Below are 16,586 nucleotides of genomic sequence, written 5' to 3'. Positions count from 1 at the left end.
TTTCAAAGGATCTTCCAAAACCTAAGAGTCTTCAAGTCAACTCAAGCCCTTCTTAGGAACAAGTACTTTGGCATCATTGTCTTGCTCATCCCTCAAACCATGTTTTGTCCATTTTACTGCCCACAATGTGTAAAAGTAGTTTGGAGTGTGATACTTATCACTTCGCCAATTCTACTAGGTTACCTTTCAATTCCTCAATGTGTAGAGCTAGTAAATTATTTGAACTTGTTCATTCAGATATCTGGGGACCTACAATTGAATCCTTTGATGGTTATAAATACTTTGTAACATTTGTGGATGATTATTCAAGGATTACTTGGTTATACCTTTTAAAGTGCAAGAATGAAGTCATGAATGTGTTTAAAGATTTTCATAAACTTGTAACAACTCATTTTGGTTGTCATACTCACACCTTAAGGTTTGACAATGGCATTGAGTACATGTCAAATAACATGTCTCAATACTTAAGTTCCCATGGGATATTTCATCAAACAAGTTGTGTTGGCACTCCTCAACAAAATGGAGTGGCCGAAAGAAAAAATAAGGGTTTGCTTGAGAAGGCTATAGCCTTAATGTTGCATATGAATGTTCCCAAGAAGTTTTGGTCTCAATGGGTGCTTTATGCTACCTATTTGATCAATAGACTGCCTAGTAGAGTGTTGGAGCAAAAATCACCCTATGAAGTCGTGAAAGGAAGAAAGATATTGACATGTCTCATTTGAAAATTTTTGGTTGTACTTGTTACGTTCATGTTGCTTCAATACACAGTGACAAGCTTGATCCAAGAGCTAGCAAATGTGTTTTCTTGGGATATTTTTCAACACAAAAATGTGACAAGTGTTACAATCCTTCTTCAAGGAAAATCATTGTCTCAAGGGATGTAAAGTTTGATGAAACTACACCTTTCTTTAAACAATCAATGGAGGGTTTAAGTCAAGGGGAGAATGTTTTTGAAATCTTCCCTTTACCAAGTCTAACAACCAGTGAGGTAAATATATCCATGTCCACTAACAAAGAATATGACAATCCTCTAAGTCATGAAGAGGAAACCTTGCTAGAACCATCAATTCAGTCACCTACATCCCACTCACCTCCCGAGGACCCAGAACCATCACCTATCTTGCCTTAAGGAAGAAAAAAACCTTCTCGTGATCATCACCCTCCTTAAAGGCTGCTGGATTATGTGACTTACAATGCAAGGTATCCAGTTGTTGAGTACCTTTCATACCAAAGGATGGCACCAAGGTATGCAACCTTTTTCAATTCCATATCCAATGTTTTTGAACCAAGAAGTTTTCAGGAGGCAAAGCAGCAAGATAAGTGGAAGAAAGCTATGAAGGAAGAGTTGAAAACCTTGGATGACAATAAAACTTGGAGTGTTATCAAACTACCACCAGGAAAAAGGGCAGTGGGAAGTAGATGGGTGTACAAAACCAAGTTCCACTCTAATGGCACCTTGGAAAAACACAAGGCTAGACTGGTAGCTTGTGGTTTTACTCAAACTTTTGGGATAGATTACAAGGAGACTTTTGCTCCTGTAGCTAAGATGAACACAATTCAAGTGTTGTTATCTATTGCAATTAACCATGCATGGCCTCTTTATCAAATGGATGTCAAAAATGCATTTCTGAATGGTGAACTTGAAGAAGAAGTTTACATGAAACTCCCTCCTGGTCATCCTAAATTTAGCGACCCCGAGTTAGTCTGCAAGTTGCACAAATCCATTTAGGGATTAAAACAATCCCTTCGTGCTTGGTATGCAAAGTTGAGCTCAGTTCTTAAAGAAGTTGGCTTCAAGAGAAGCAATGTAGATTCATCTCTCTTTATTCGAATTTGTCCTAGTGGAACCCTAATGGTTCTTATTTATGTGGACGATCTCATTGTCACTAGTGATAATGCTAGTGAAATTATGTTACTAAAGAACACCTCAAGTAGAAGTTTGCCATCAAAGACCTTTTGGACACTCAAATATTTCCTTGGCATTGAAATGGTAACTTCTAAGAATGGAATGTTTTTATATCAACAAAAGTATATTCTTGATTTGCTTCAAGAAGCTGATATGGTAGATTGCAAGCCTGCCTCTGCATCTCTTGACTGCAAACATAAAATGACCATGGATGGAGAAACACTCACTGATATCAGTTACTACCAAATGTTAGTTGGGAGACTTATTTATCTTACAATAACAAGGTCGGACATTGCCTTTATTTTCAGTCTTATGAGTCAATTTATGCATTCTCCAACAATGGATCATTTACAAGTTGTTAAGAGAAGACTGTAGTACTTGAAAGGTTCTGTGGGACGTGGTCTTTTGATGCAAAACAATGCTCACACTCACATCCTTGGTTACACTGACACTACAACATAATTGGTCTTTTGCGACGCACAAAGAGCGCCGTAAATGGTTATTCATGGCGTGAGCCCCCAAGCAGTAAAAGCCCCTGTCGTACAAGATGTTTTGTCAAATACGACACTTTCTAGTAGCTGTGAATAATTTAAGAAAAACACATCGTAAATGCTTTTTAAGGTGTCACATCCCGGCCCGGGCCCCCACCACATCCTGGGCTTGACTCCACTGTAGCATGATATTGTCTGCTTTGGGCCCCGACCATGCCCTCACAGTTTTGTTTCTGAGAACTCACACGAGAACTTCCCAGTGGGTCACCCATCTTGGGATTGCTTTTGCACGAACTCGCTTAGCTTCGGAGTTCCGATGAACTCCGAAGCCAGTGAACTCCCAAAAGGCCTCGTACCACATCCCGGGCTCGACTCCACTGTAGCACGATATTGTCCGCTTTAGGCCCCGATCACACCCTCACGGTTTTGTTTATAGGAACTCACATAAGAACTTCCCAGTGGGGTCACCCATCCTGGGATTGCTCTCACGCGAACTCGCTTAACTTTGGAGTTCCGATGAACTCCAAAGCCAGCGAGCTCCCAAAAGGCCTCGTACTAGGTAGAGATGGAAATACACATATAAGGCTTATAAGATCCTCACCCCTAGGTGATGTGGGATTTTACAATCCACCCCCCTAAGGGGCCCGACATCCTCGTCGGCATACTTCCGGCCAAGGATTGGCTCAGATACCAAATTGTCACATCCCGGCCCGGGCCCCCACCACATCCTAGGCTCGACTGCACCGTAGCACGATATTGTCCGCTTTAGGCCCCGACCACGCCTTCACGATTTTTTTTCGGGGAACTCACACAAGAACTTCCCAGTGGATCACCCATTATGGGATTGCTCTCACGCGAACACGCTTAACTTCGGAGTTTCGATGACTTCGAAGCCAGTGAGCTCCCAAAAGGCCTCGTGCTAGGTAGAGATGAGAATATACATATAAGGCTTACATGTTCCTCACCCTTGGGCGATGTGGGATCTTACATAAGGCGTTTCTTGTACGCCTTAATTGGTATTAGATACAGTGTTAATGAAGTGTCGTAATACTGTGAAAACAATTACAACATACCTGTGTGCTGTAATTTATATTTGATACGACGTTTGTTGAGTGTTGTAATACTGTGAAAGTAATTACAGCATACATCGTACATCGTAAACGAAGACTAGCATCAACAATTACTGTTGATTTTGCATACAGTAATTTACAGTTATTTTAATTTTAATTTTTAATTAATATATATAAGAATCGACAAAATTACACATTTACTATAATACAATAATTTCATAAATAATCATATTGTCAAAATGTATTACAAATTGAACAAAGCTAAGGTCAATATCAAACTACACATGAAATACCAAATAAGCCTCTAATAACAAAGAAATTTATCACTTGAAAGACTTCACTCTTCCTTGAACACCTCCAAACAAAATCCTTTGAGAGTGAAATACTGCTCCTAATGCTTGAACCACACTAATTGTTATCTCTATCTGCATAAACATAAGTACATGAAGCAAAATAAAATCTATTGTACTGCCATATGTAGAAATACACATTTAATCTCAAGTAAGAAAAGTGACACTGAAAGAAAAATCTAATCATTATCATACAAACCTAAATCCCAAATTATGCCTTCACAGTTTTATTGTTTACACTCATACACGTATCAAATGACTAAAATATACACAAATTATGCCTTTACACTTTTATTGTTTCCTATAACCTGCATAAAAATCATATACTTGCGAGTAGATAAATTTATGAGTCTCTAACATTTCACGCATGAAGAATTGATGCGGCAAGTAGAAGATTGGATATTCGATCAGTGGATATGGTTATCAATTATGATATCCCCTAAAACTCTAAGGTAAGACTCATTGTTTTTTGACCTAGTGGCTTGCTGTATCAATTTACATCAAAGTTAGCCATTTATCTAGTTTTTGGGTCTTAATATATTACAAATTCAACATCAACAAAAACACCAACAAATTTCAATTTTTTTTCATTTCTTTTTGTTCCATTTTCTTCAATCCAATCAACTTTCTTGGGAACTAAAACAAAAGGAGAGAAAGAGAGAGTTCCCAACATGTCTCAACTTCATCTTTGGAAACTAGGCACTTGGAACGGATAGAGTTCCCAACCAAGATACTCTAGCTAGTCAAAGGAGATGGAATTGGTTGGTAAGTTAAGAGCTAGTCAAAACAACATGTTAACTTAGAAATTGATAAAGACTTTAATACTAATAAAATTAAGTATAAACTTTTCCACTCATTACCGCTACATTTGCAACCTCTTCGTTTAAAAATTCACCAAAGACTTGAATGCCACCTAAAAAATAGTAAAAAGAAATAGAATAAATAAGTGAATATAAATCATACCATAGGAACTCAATCAAATTATCATTTTTATTTGATAGTACAAACTAAACAAAGTACTACACTACTACTATAACAAACTCACAGAGTACTAGGCTAATCAACAAAGTCAATAGTTTAAGTACTGGGCTAAGCCCGAGTGTTATTCTACTACTACAACATACTCACAGATTATTTGGATTTCCAAAACAGATTATTTGGATTGCAGTATCAATGTAAGTTTGTAACATCTCCATCTTCTTTGCAAAAGTAGAACCTTGCTGAGTACCCCATGTGACCTGGAGGTCCGGGACATGCATGTTAGACCTATAAATGGTTAGTCTTCAACAAGGATCACAAACCACATATCTTACATATAAAATTGCAAGAGTTGGTATGAAGAAAGAGGTCGACCATACCTAAGAACCCCATCGATCACGCAACAAAGACAACAGCAACACCAAGAGTCTCCCAATACCTCCAACGACATAATATCCGCATCAACGACGGTATGAGTCGGAAATTGGTTATATTTCTCACTAGCAAGATCTAAGGTCAAAATTATGTTCTGGTTTATATCTAATGGGTTATACATCACCCAATTGAGAGCACCATTCAAAAATATGATTTGAATAAGATCTTTGGGAGGGAGACGAACCAGGATCTCAAACAGTAGCTCTACCTGGTGGGACGTCTGACATGGTTTGCTCAAACTTGCAAGATTCTTTTAGATTTCCCATTAGGGTTTTGAGGGTTTAGAATTATGAAATTGTACATTTGCAAATAACCAAAATCAACAGTAATCAAATACTCACAAATGCATATGTAGCACCAAACAAAAGATTGAAATCAACCTCATTTTTCATAATTGCAAACTCAACATTTATATCATTGAAAGGGGTAAAACCAAATTGTGAAAAATACAAAAGTTTCAAGAAAAATATTGAAATTGCATTTTCTAAAAAGAATAAACAAGTGAGAAAAGAGAGATGTGTTGGATTAGGAAAATCACCATCACTGGGGAGCTTGACGAATCGTAGAAGCTGAGGATCCTTTGGAGAAAGAAAAGAGAATCAACTAGAGAGTCAAAAAACCAAAAAGCTCTTTTTTTTGCATTTGGAAATTGAAACTAAAGTGTAATGGTGCTGGGCACCCCAAAACACACGAATTGGTCCAATAAAAAATAATAAAATGTGGGGTGGGAAAATTTTTGCGGGAACTAGAAAAATTTCAGCGCCAAAATGTCCTTTGATTGACTAGAAAATTTTGGCTTGTTTTAACATATTAATTTTCCAAAGTTAAATTCATTATTTACGACATGTCATTCGTGTCATAAAAGGTAGGGACACAAATATATGAAAAATTCACATTACGACATAACCTGAAGCCTTAAAAGAGAAGGAAAATGTGTCGTATAAATTGTCAAATACGACACACAACGCTTAAGCCGTAAATATTTATGTTTAACGACTTACACAAACGTACTGCCGTGAATGCGAGATTATGCACAAGTATTACGACATGAACTTTATGAATGTCGTGAATGATATTATTTAACGCATACCAGTACTGTACGCCGTATTTGTCAAGTCGTAAAAGACCCAAACTGTTGCAGTGTGACGTGGACTAGGCAGGCAACTTCTTGGATCGCAAGTCAACTATTGTTGGAGGTAATCTAGTAAGTTAAAAAAGCAAGAAGCAAAGTGTGATTGCTTGATCTAGTGCTGAGGCTGAGTATAAGGCTATGGCAACTACTGCTTGTGAATTAATCTGGCTCAAGGGTCTTCTTTCTAATTTAGGGTTTCCTAGCTCTTAACAAATGACGCTCATGTGTGATAACAAGCAGCCATGCATATAGCTTCTAATCCTATCTTCCATGAGAGGACCAAGCATATCGAGGTTGACTGCCATTACATCCGTGAAAAGGTTCAATCCAAGATCATACAAACTCGTTACACTCCGAGTTCTCGTTAGTTTGCTGATCTCTTCACCAAGCCATTGGCTACTATTGTGTTTCAAGGCCTGTTGTCCAAGCTTGGATCAATCAATATCCTCGATCCAAGCTTGAGGGGGAAGTGTTGGAATAGATCAAAATCACAAGTATGGGTTGTAATTATCACTATAGCTAAGTTATGGGTTAAAGTGATGGCTACAAGCTTCCAACTTGTCATCTCATTTCTTGTTCAACAATACTTCTCTCTTTGTCAATATTTCTCCCTAAAATCTGGGATTTCCTTACTTGTTTATTGTTATTTGTTTAGTCCTTGTTGTGTCCAGTTTTTAAGGTAGAAATCATGTGGTAGGTAGTGGCTGAAATCCACTAAAATGTAATCTGTTCTCCGGCTCTTTCTATGAGCTTTGTTCTCTCTCTCTTGTAAAGTTCATGATAAATATACAAACCTTGAAATTCAATATTTTCAGTTATGATGCTAAAATTACCGCCTCAACGTCTCAAAACTCGATAGAGAATTGTTCATACATAGTTACAAGATTATTTTTTCGTTGATAATAATAAGAAACGTTGCACAATAGGGAATGCATTGCCCCGCCAACAGAAATAAGTAAGGGAAATTACAGGTATATGATTATCAAAATCTGTAACTTTCACGATTATAGAAATGGCACATCTGTGTCTCAGACAGGCTGTATTGCCACCCCTATTATCTTAGCATAAATCATTTTAGAAATACCGGGTTGCTCTCATAGAAACGTCGAGGTCCTTTCTAGAACAAAACGTAAGATCAAGGACCTACCAGCACGTGAGAAAGAAATGTCAATTCTCTGTCCATTCCAAATATTGACGATGTAAGAGAAGGGAAAATAATCGGATCCTCCTCAGTTGTAATTTACAGTTGACACAAATGCAGAAGTACTGGACTTCACCCAGAAGTACCACAACTCTTTACTATAAATCACATTAATTGGTACCGTTCTGAAACATATGCCAAAGCAAAGTGCAAATTAACCAAATGTAGAGAGGCGATCACATTCTCTTTGCTCTTGGGATATTGCACAACTATTTGAGATGATGGCGGCGTGGGACAGTTGGGTCGAAGAGGGTCTTCAGAAACTCGAACGCTTGCAACTCATTGGGTCTATCAGACCCATTTACCTCCATAGAACCCAAGATGATACCCAAAAACCTGTCGATGAAGATGAATTCGAGGTGCACAATGAGATTCAGCCGTGGGATCGATCATCTGTGGAGGTTCACATTCTGGAACCTATGTTCCAAAAGTGGCTCAATGAAATTCCCAGTTCTGGTATATATGCATGCATGCATCATGCATGGTTCAGTTTAATTCAATTAATTTTAAATTTTTTAGGTTAAGATTATGAACTATTTACAGTTACCCTTTTCTGCTGGAATTAATTTATAGGAGATGAGTTGGAGGAAGGCACGCACAAGTTAAAAAAGCTACTACTATTTTCTAGAAATGACTATTTGGTCTTGAGTTCACATCCTGCAATTCAAAATGCTGCTGCTAAGGTATATATGTGTGTATGTGTGTGTATAGTGATTAGATTTGTATGTATCTTGAATTAACCATGCATGTTGTAATTAAAATTTTAAATGCAAACCATGATTCCTAGGCAGCCTTTGAACATGGAATGGGACCAAGGGGTTCTGCTTTAGCCTGTGGATATACCGATTACCATAGGCGACTGGAGTCATGCCTGGCAGCCTAAAGAAAAAAGATGTATGATTTACTCTATATTTATATCTGTTGATCCTAAAAATTACAAAGCTTACATGGTGCACAGACCGAGTAACTAATGAGCTGACTACGTCCTTCGGTTGATGCGGGGCGTGCCAACTCGTCGACCAAGCTCGGCCAAGGAGTAAAATTTATTGATGTTGCGTTGAGTGCGTTGCTGACTTCTTGATCTTGTAACTGCGGCCGAGGAAGGACCACATCTCTGCCTTCGGGTTCTAGAGCCTGAAGACAAGGCTACTAGTTCTGCAAAGTTCAATATCAAATTCGGCTTTCAATGTGCCGAATGTAGTAACTTGTAACACCTCACTTCGCCGAGAAGGCTAATGAGATGACCTCTGCCAATAAGGATTGGAAAACCCTTCTCGACTGAGACTTGGATAAGTAACCAGTCGGCCTTGACGCAGTGCTGTTTATCCAAACTGAAGGTGCTTCTCGATCGGCTGATTCTACGGCAACAGTGCTGTTTATCCAAACTGAAGATGTTTGCCGGTTGCCTTCACAGTGCTGTTTATCTAAACTGAAGATGTGTCGGCAGAAAAAGAAAAAAAAATCTCAAGATGTTTGAGAGGTTTGGGCATGGTCGTTGTGTGTTCAGTTAGAGGTGCCTCTTCCATTGCCATTGCATCTGTATTTATAGGACTGATGGACTTGCTTGGCACGGTCAAATAATGTTGCAGAGTTTAATTGCAACTCTAATTCCTGAAGTTGATTCGCATCAAAAACCAGAAACCAGGCCATATTCTTCAAACTGAGCCGTGGGATTTGTTCCAAGACTTTTCAAACCTAATAAAAGTCCATCTATGCTTATCACATCACATTTCTAGCTCACCTAGGCTTCTCATCTCATCACCAAAACTCCATCATTAGCCTTTATCCCATGCATGTATAATAAAATGAAATATAATCCCATCATGCATGCCTTATTATCTAATACTTTAAAGACCATCTTCCATCAAATACATGGCATCCAATTCTTGCACGACATCAGTCAATCACCCATTCAATCTCATCTATATCTCCTCATAGTCTTTATCTGACCAATTATTTTCAACAGCCCATCTGTGATGGCAGAAAAGTTGCAATGGAGAGCAGACGGCAGAAAAGAACTGGGGTCGAGGTCGATAAAAACTGTTCCTGGAGCTCGGCCTGCCTATATACACATATTTATAAAAGTAGCATGATTGTCTAATGGATCTGCTAGTCATGCAGTTGGCATATATATATATATATAGACACACACGGTACCAAAGCCATAAACTCAAATCTTGGCCTATCGGCTGTAATGATGATGTCTGCCATGCATGTATCTTCGACCTCGGCCTAATGGTTGGCCGAGTGCAGGCCTGTGCCAAAATGTTTATTTATTTATTATTATTAATTTTTTTCGAGAACTGCCATCTCTTTTTCTATCTCATATGTTGTGATGTTGTTGATGGGCCATCTGACACACCTAAAGTGGATGCTGACTTGCAAATGGGGCCGAGGAAAATGAGGCCGAGTTAAGTCATGTGATGCCATCTTTTGGATTGCCGCATATAAAATGTTGCCCCTTTATTTTCTTATGCCTTGGCTGAACAGCTGAATGGTTAAGAAAATAAATTCTTATTCGTGATAGCTTGGCCTATTGAGAAAAATGGCAGCTCGACCAATCAAAGTCAGCAACGTCGATTATACCATCTTCTTAAGCATCGACTGAATAGCTAAATGGTGAAGAAAATAAATTCTTGTTCTTTTTTTTTTTTTTTTAAATAAATAAATAAGTGGTCGAACCATAATCAAGCGGAGGCCAATGATGCTTTATTCCAAGCCAAGATCTTTTAATAGCAAAATTCTCAAATTGATTTCGCCCTAGGCCGAATAAACAATTTTCTCCAAATATTTTTGCCTTGGTGAAATATTTTTCATTTTTAGCCACTGAATGTGTTGAATAATTATTATGCCCCATAAGCATAATTTCTTCGCCAACGGGATTTCTCCATATCAGGTTTATCACCATATCAGGTTTATCACCAATAATCATATCGATTGGCGTAGTTTCAGCGTCTAAAACCATGTCTCCAATTACCATATCAATTGATGTGGTTTTATGGTCTGAAGTTATGTATTGGTCTTGTTCGTCATTGGAACACTCCTCTGACGAATCATTTTCTGAGTCAATTTTTGGCTCAGAAACTTGAACATTTTCTTCTAGGCCTACCACACTTTTTAGTCTCGACCGAAAAAATAGGTGGCCTTTGTTCTTCGGCCAAATTAACAATTTTCTTAGGCCGATGTCTGATTACGGCCAGAGTGGAAAATTGCCCCCCGGTCTTTTCAACCAACCATTCCTCAAATGGAATCAATTTGTAGTTGAAAACATAAGGAAAATATTCTCCATTTAGCCAAGCATTAAATCGAGCCCTGTCTTCATTTACCCATTGCTCTTGCAGGGTAACAGGAGCTTTTATTCTCTACATGTAAGCAAATGACTTTTGCATCTCTCTATGGCCACGAAGAACTTTTTCCACTTCCAAAGATCTTTTTCGTTCCTCATTGTGTCTTCTCAATTCCTCTAGACACTCATACAATTGGCTACGTTGAGCCAAATCGGAATCTTGATATATCATATGAACTTCGTAGTTTTAGCACTGGGTCCCACCGGGCGTGCCAAAATGTTGCCCCTAAAAATTACAAAGTTTACGTGGCGCGCAGGCCAAGTAACTAATAAGCTAACTACGTCATTCGGTTGATGTGGGGCGTGCCAACTCGTTGGCCGAGCTCGGCCGAGAAGTAAAATTTGTTGATGCTGCGTTGAGTGCGTTGCTAACTTCTTGATCTTGCGACCGCGACCGAGGAAGGAACACGTCTCGGCCTTCGGGTTCTAGAGCCTGAAGACAAGGCTGCTAGTTCTGCGAAGTTCAATATCAAGATGACCTCTACCAATAAGGATTCGAAAATCCTTCTCGACCGAGACTTGGATAGGTAACCAGTCGGCCTCGACACAATGCTGTTTATCCAAACTGAAGGTGCTCTTCGGTCGGCTGATTCTACGGCAACAGTGTTGTTTATCCAAACTGAAGATGTTCGCCGGTTGCCTTCATAGTGCTGTTTATCTAAACTGAAGATGTGTCGGGGGAAAAAGAAAATAAAAAAATCTCAAGATGTTTGATAGGTTTGCGCAGAGCAATTGTGTGTTAAGTTGGAGGTGCCTCTTCAGTTGCCATTGCATCTGTATTTATAGGACTGATGGACTTGCTTGGCACGGTCAGATAATGTTGCAGAGTTTAATTGCAACTCTAATTCTTGAAGTTGATTCGCATCAAAAACCAGAAACCAAGGCACATCCTTCAAACTGAGCCGTGGGATTTGTTCCAAGACTTTTCAAACCTAATAAAAGTCCATCTAGGCTTATCACATCACATTTCTAGCCCACCTAGGCTTCTCATCTCATCACCAAAACTCCATCAGTAGCCTTTATCCCATGCATGTATAATAAAATGAAATATAATCCCATTATGCATGGCTTATTATCTGATACTTTAAAAACCATCTTCCATCAAATACATGGCATCCAATTCTTGCACGGCATCAATCAATCACCCATTCAATCTCATATGTATCTCCTCATAGTCTTTATCTGACCAACATTTAATTTGCACGCAAATTGTTGCTTAACCAGATAAGAGTCTCAAAGCTTGAGGTATAGTTTGCATCCCATTTATCTTATATAAAAACAATTCTTTACTAAAAGATAATTATTATGATAAAATCATAACAATATCTTTTAATAACAAAATTATCTTCACCTTTTCATTCGTCGGTCTGGAACTATGCTCAACCAACGGCCTTGATTGCATGGGCCGATGGTGTAAATTTGGGTCCAAACAATATCATACTAGAAATATCGTACATACTATGCGTGCGAGGTATTTACTGCTGGAGGTATAATTTACTCTATATTTATATCATACCAGAAATCTCTATATTTATTCTTTTAGTTATATAATATATTTTAAAGGGTGAATTAATAATTTGATATCAAACTTGTTATTTACAAAATGGGTGTCCTATCCACATATCTCTTTTTACTTCATACACACCATCTTAATTTGCGGTCGTCAAATCGACTTAATTAAATAAGATCAAATGACAGAATTTAACAAGGGGTGTGTGAGAAGTAACAAGGGGTGTGTGAATAGCACACTCCTTTACAAAATTCGAATCTAAAATCTCTCACTTACAATTGAAGATGAATACCATGTAGAAACTACTGCTTTCACTACTTTCAGTTCTTTAAGTGGACCATGTTATTCATTCCATGCCTTTTATAGTTAATAATTTTTCAGTGTATCCGGAGCACAATCACGTGATATTATTATTCAACTCAAATTATAACACGCATATTTTGTATATACTCTAAAAGTGAGACATATAAACCATATCATTTGGGTACTTTTGTGTTATAACACGTAAAATAGTACACAAGGTAAAGTGTCACCATTTGTCATTCATGATTTATCATTCATTCTGGTTTAGGCATCTGAGTTTTTATTTGAAACCCTTGGACTGTTGTTGTTTGAAGGTCTAAAGTATTTGCTCTATGATTTGTTTGAATTCTCTTCTATCTATATGTGTTTTAGCTGAAAACTGATGCAATCCTGTTTAACTTTCCATCCACTGTACTTGTAGGATTGTGTTCTTTGTCCTACAGGATATGCTGCCAATGTAGCCTTGATGGCAGCTTTGGGATCTCTTGGCTCTTTCTTGGCGGCGAAAAAAATCACCCTTACCAGATGAAAAGATTGCCATTTTTTCTGACGAATTGAACCATGGGTCGATAATCGATTGTCTTTGTATTGCTGCACGGTAAAAATCTGTAGATACATTCATCTATAAACATTGTGACATGGCTCACCTTAATGCATTGTTGTACGTCTTAGTTAAACTTTTGTTTCAATCTTTCTGTATGCCACTGTTTATGGGATCGATACATAATACATTTGTGCTTTGACATGCAGATCAAGTTGCACAATGAGGAAGAAAGTAGTCGTGACTGATAGGTACGCAAGTCATATGCTCTTTTACAATTCTACGTACTTTCTATATTTTAGTTCGAATCAGTTTCATCTTTATATGAGACCAAATAAAAAAAAACAACATCAATCTTTTATATATATAAAGTCTCTTATGTTTTCTGTTATCTTTTCTATAACTTATTAAAATTATGGTCGACTACAGCGTGTTTAGTATGGATGGAGACTTTGCACCAATGGTTGAGCTTGTGAAGCTACGCAAACAGCATCACCTTCTGTTTGTTATTGATGATGTAAGTCAACCAAGGCTAACCGTGTATGTCGGGCGCCAGGTTAGGCGACTGCCAAGGGCTCGGCATCGGGAGGGCCATATATATATATAGGAAACCTTTAAGGGAAGGAATCTCTATTTTTTATTATAAAAATGAGGATTAGTTGTGGGAGCCACACCACATCAAACTTTAACGATCCGAACCGTTTATTTCTCAAGGTGTACCTTATAGATCATTCTTGCAAAGTATTAGCCAAATCGGAAATGTTTAAGACATCTAATTGAGTGCAAAGAAATTAACGAATACTTTGTTATATAAGAAACAATGAAATTTTATATTGATAATTAAATAGGCAAATAATTTCGGATTAAATTGTATTTTTGCAAAGATGATCTAAGAAACGAGACTTACAAAATAGACGGCTCAGATTATTGAAGCTCGATGTAGAGTGAGCTCCACACCTAATTCCCATTTAAAATAAAAAATGAGAATCCCTTTGCATAAAGAGCCTACACACACATACCCTTTCTATTCCTTAAATTAATCAAGTCACCGGTACTGAAAATCTTATATAGTTGTTGGTCCGACCTTGATCTGTAATGCTGGGTGACAATAAGATAGAAATCGAAGTATAATTTGACAAATTAGAAAATTGGAATTCACCAAAAAAGCATGAGAAAAGTCGAATAACCCTAACACCAATCGTTTTATAGTGTATCTCAATCCTAGGCTTGATAGGAATCCTAATGAGAAACAAAATACTAAAATAAAAATACAAAAAGATCATTACAACTTAAAATGCTGTTGCAACCTTGTAAATTAATCTGGAAATTCGGCATTAAATGCCATGTGTTCACGTCATTCTCTCAAATGACGGGTTATGGGACTAAAGAGAGAGGATCCTCGCCGGATTCTCTTTGTCCGGATTTCGGGGATTCTCAAACTATATCCGTTCATCGTACATCGTGCGGTTAAAAATCATTGTAAATTTTTTTATTTAATATTGAATATAAATAGTACCTGACAAAAATTGGTCGCACGATGTACGATGAACGGATATGATTTGAGGATCCCCGTGATCCTCACAAAGAGGATCCAGCGAGGATCCTCACTCCGAACTAAAGTGTTACTTAGAAACCAGATCTACAACACATGGACTTAATTTGTTGTCAGATCTGTGCACATCACTTCGATCGGATATGTGCACATCTTTTCGATCCATTCTATTCTACATCATTTTTAGGGCTGGTTTGAGATTGTAGTACTTAAAAAAAAAAAAAAAAAGTTTATTAAAAAATCTGGAACATCAAATGTGTTTGGTAAAACAAAAAAAAGTGGTTTTTAAAAAAAAAAATGTTGTCAATGACACTACAAAAATCATAGGAAAGCAGAAGTACAGCCTACTATACTTCTAAAAATTTTTTTTTTTTTTTCAAAACATAGTAATCAATGCCCATTTAATGAAATTTTCAAATGGCAAGTATACCCCAAAATATTTACAAAATTACAATCATTGCCCTTACATTATTCTCTGACAATTATTGTATCACATTAAATATCATATCTTTTTTAGTCATTTAACATATTACATCAATTTATATAAAAGTTTACCAAGCACTCAAATCCTATTTTTTTGTTAAATGTACTTTTACAAAAAAAAAAAAAATAAATAAATTACCAAACACTCAATAACTTTATTTTATAAATGTTTATTCTCACAGCACAACAAAAATAGTTTTTTTTTTTAAATAAATTAAAAAAAAAAAAAAAAAAAAAAAAGAGCACAACAATACCAAACTAGCCCTTAGTAACAATGGATACAAAATTTAGATAAGTAGATTTAAAATAGGATTAAATACTTAAAACTCCCTAATCTTTTAGTGTCATTAATTCCAAATTGATCTCAACCTACATTCCAAACAAGTACCTAACCTATTAAAAATATAACATTCATTAAACCCCAATTAATTTTTCAAACATAGATTATATTCAACCCCACCAACTGGGTATATCATGGACAATATTAAAATTAGTTGCCTCAAAATCTAAATTTCAAAAATAAATTATGTAATATTTATGGAACCAAATGATCAAAGAGGTGTTGAATTGAATAGAACATGGACCTAAATTAGAATTACATTAGGAGGGAAATCTCTTAACAAAGAAAAGGGTTAAGAATTCAGATAGGGTTTCAAGAAGCTTGTTTCTACTCATGTGATTTCGTGTTTTGCCGATTCTTGATTCGTAAAACTTCCAATTCTTTTTTGTGGACGATGAAGATGCATGATTGTAGTCGCACCATGGCAGTCTACTATTTCACCAACCTCCATGACCTTTTTCTGATGTTGGCGGCTTGAGGTGTAGGCGTAGTTGATGGTGTTGCGTTGGGTTTAGAGGTGATGGCTTGATGAGAGTGGTGGTAACCGATGGTGGAGGCAAATGCTTCCATCGCCTTCTATTGATTTTAGAAACAAAGTAAGCCTAGTTAATCTAACAGATTTTTAACTAGGCTTAACAGATGTGACATTTTCAATAGGTTGGGGACTTGTTTGGAATGTTTAAAAAGGTTGAGACTAATTTGGATTGACATTAAAATGTTGGGGGATTTTTGGTACTTAATTCTTTATTAAAATAACTAGATGCAATGATCTTAATGTAGATGAATAACTTGAAAAGAGTTATTTGACAAATATTATTTAGTGATTTTGTAATGCTCACGCCGTGCATTTCAGTCCTTTATCTTGATTGTTTTTTTTATCTTTATGCACTAGAACTCAAATTTTCGATGTAATGCACTTAATGTAGATATTATCACTTGTTCAAACAA

General features: G+C 37.0%; 1 pseudogene; it reads left to right on the top strand.

Moving 5' to 3' along the window:
• Positions 1 to 6,535: 6,535 nt before the first annotated feature.
• LOC137736019 (8-amino-7-oxononanoate synthase-like) lies at positions 6,536 to 15,013 on the top strand (annotated as a pseudogene).
• The last annotated feature ends 1,573 nt before the right edge of the window (positions 15,014 to 16,586 follow it).

Source organism: Pyrus communis, chromosome 6 (genome assembly GCF_963583255.1).
Source record: "Pyrus communis chromosome 6, drPyrComm1.1, whole genome shotgun sequence".
NCBI lineage: Eukaryota > Viridiplantae > Streptophyta > Magnoliopsida > Rosales > Rosaceae > Pyrus > Pyrus communis.
Note: the sequence above shows the minus strand (reverse complement) of the source record. Positions and strands in the feature narration are given on the sequence as shown.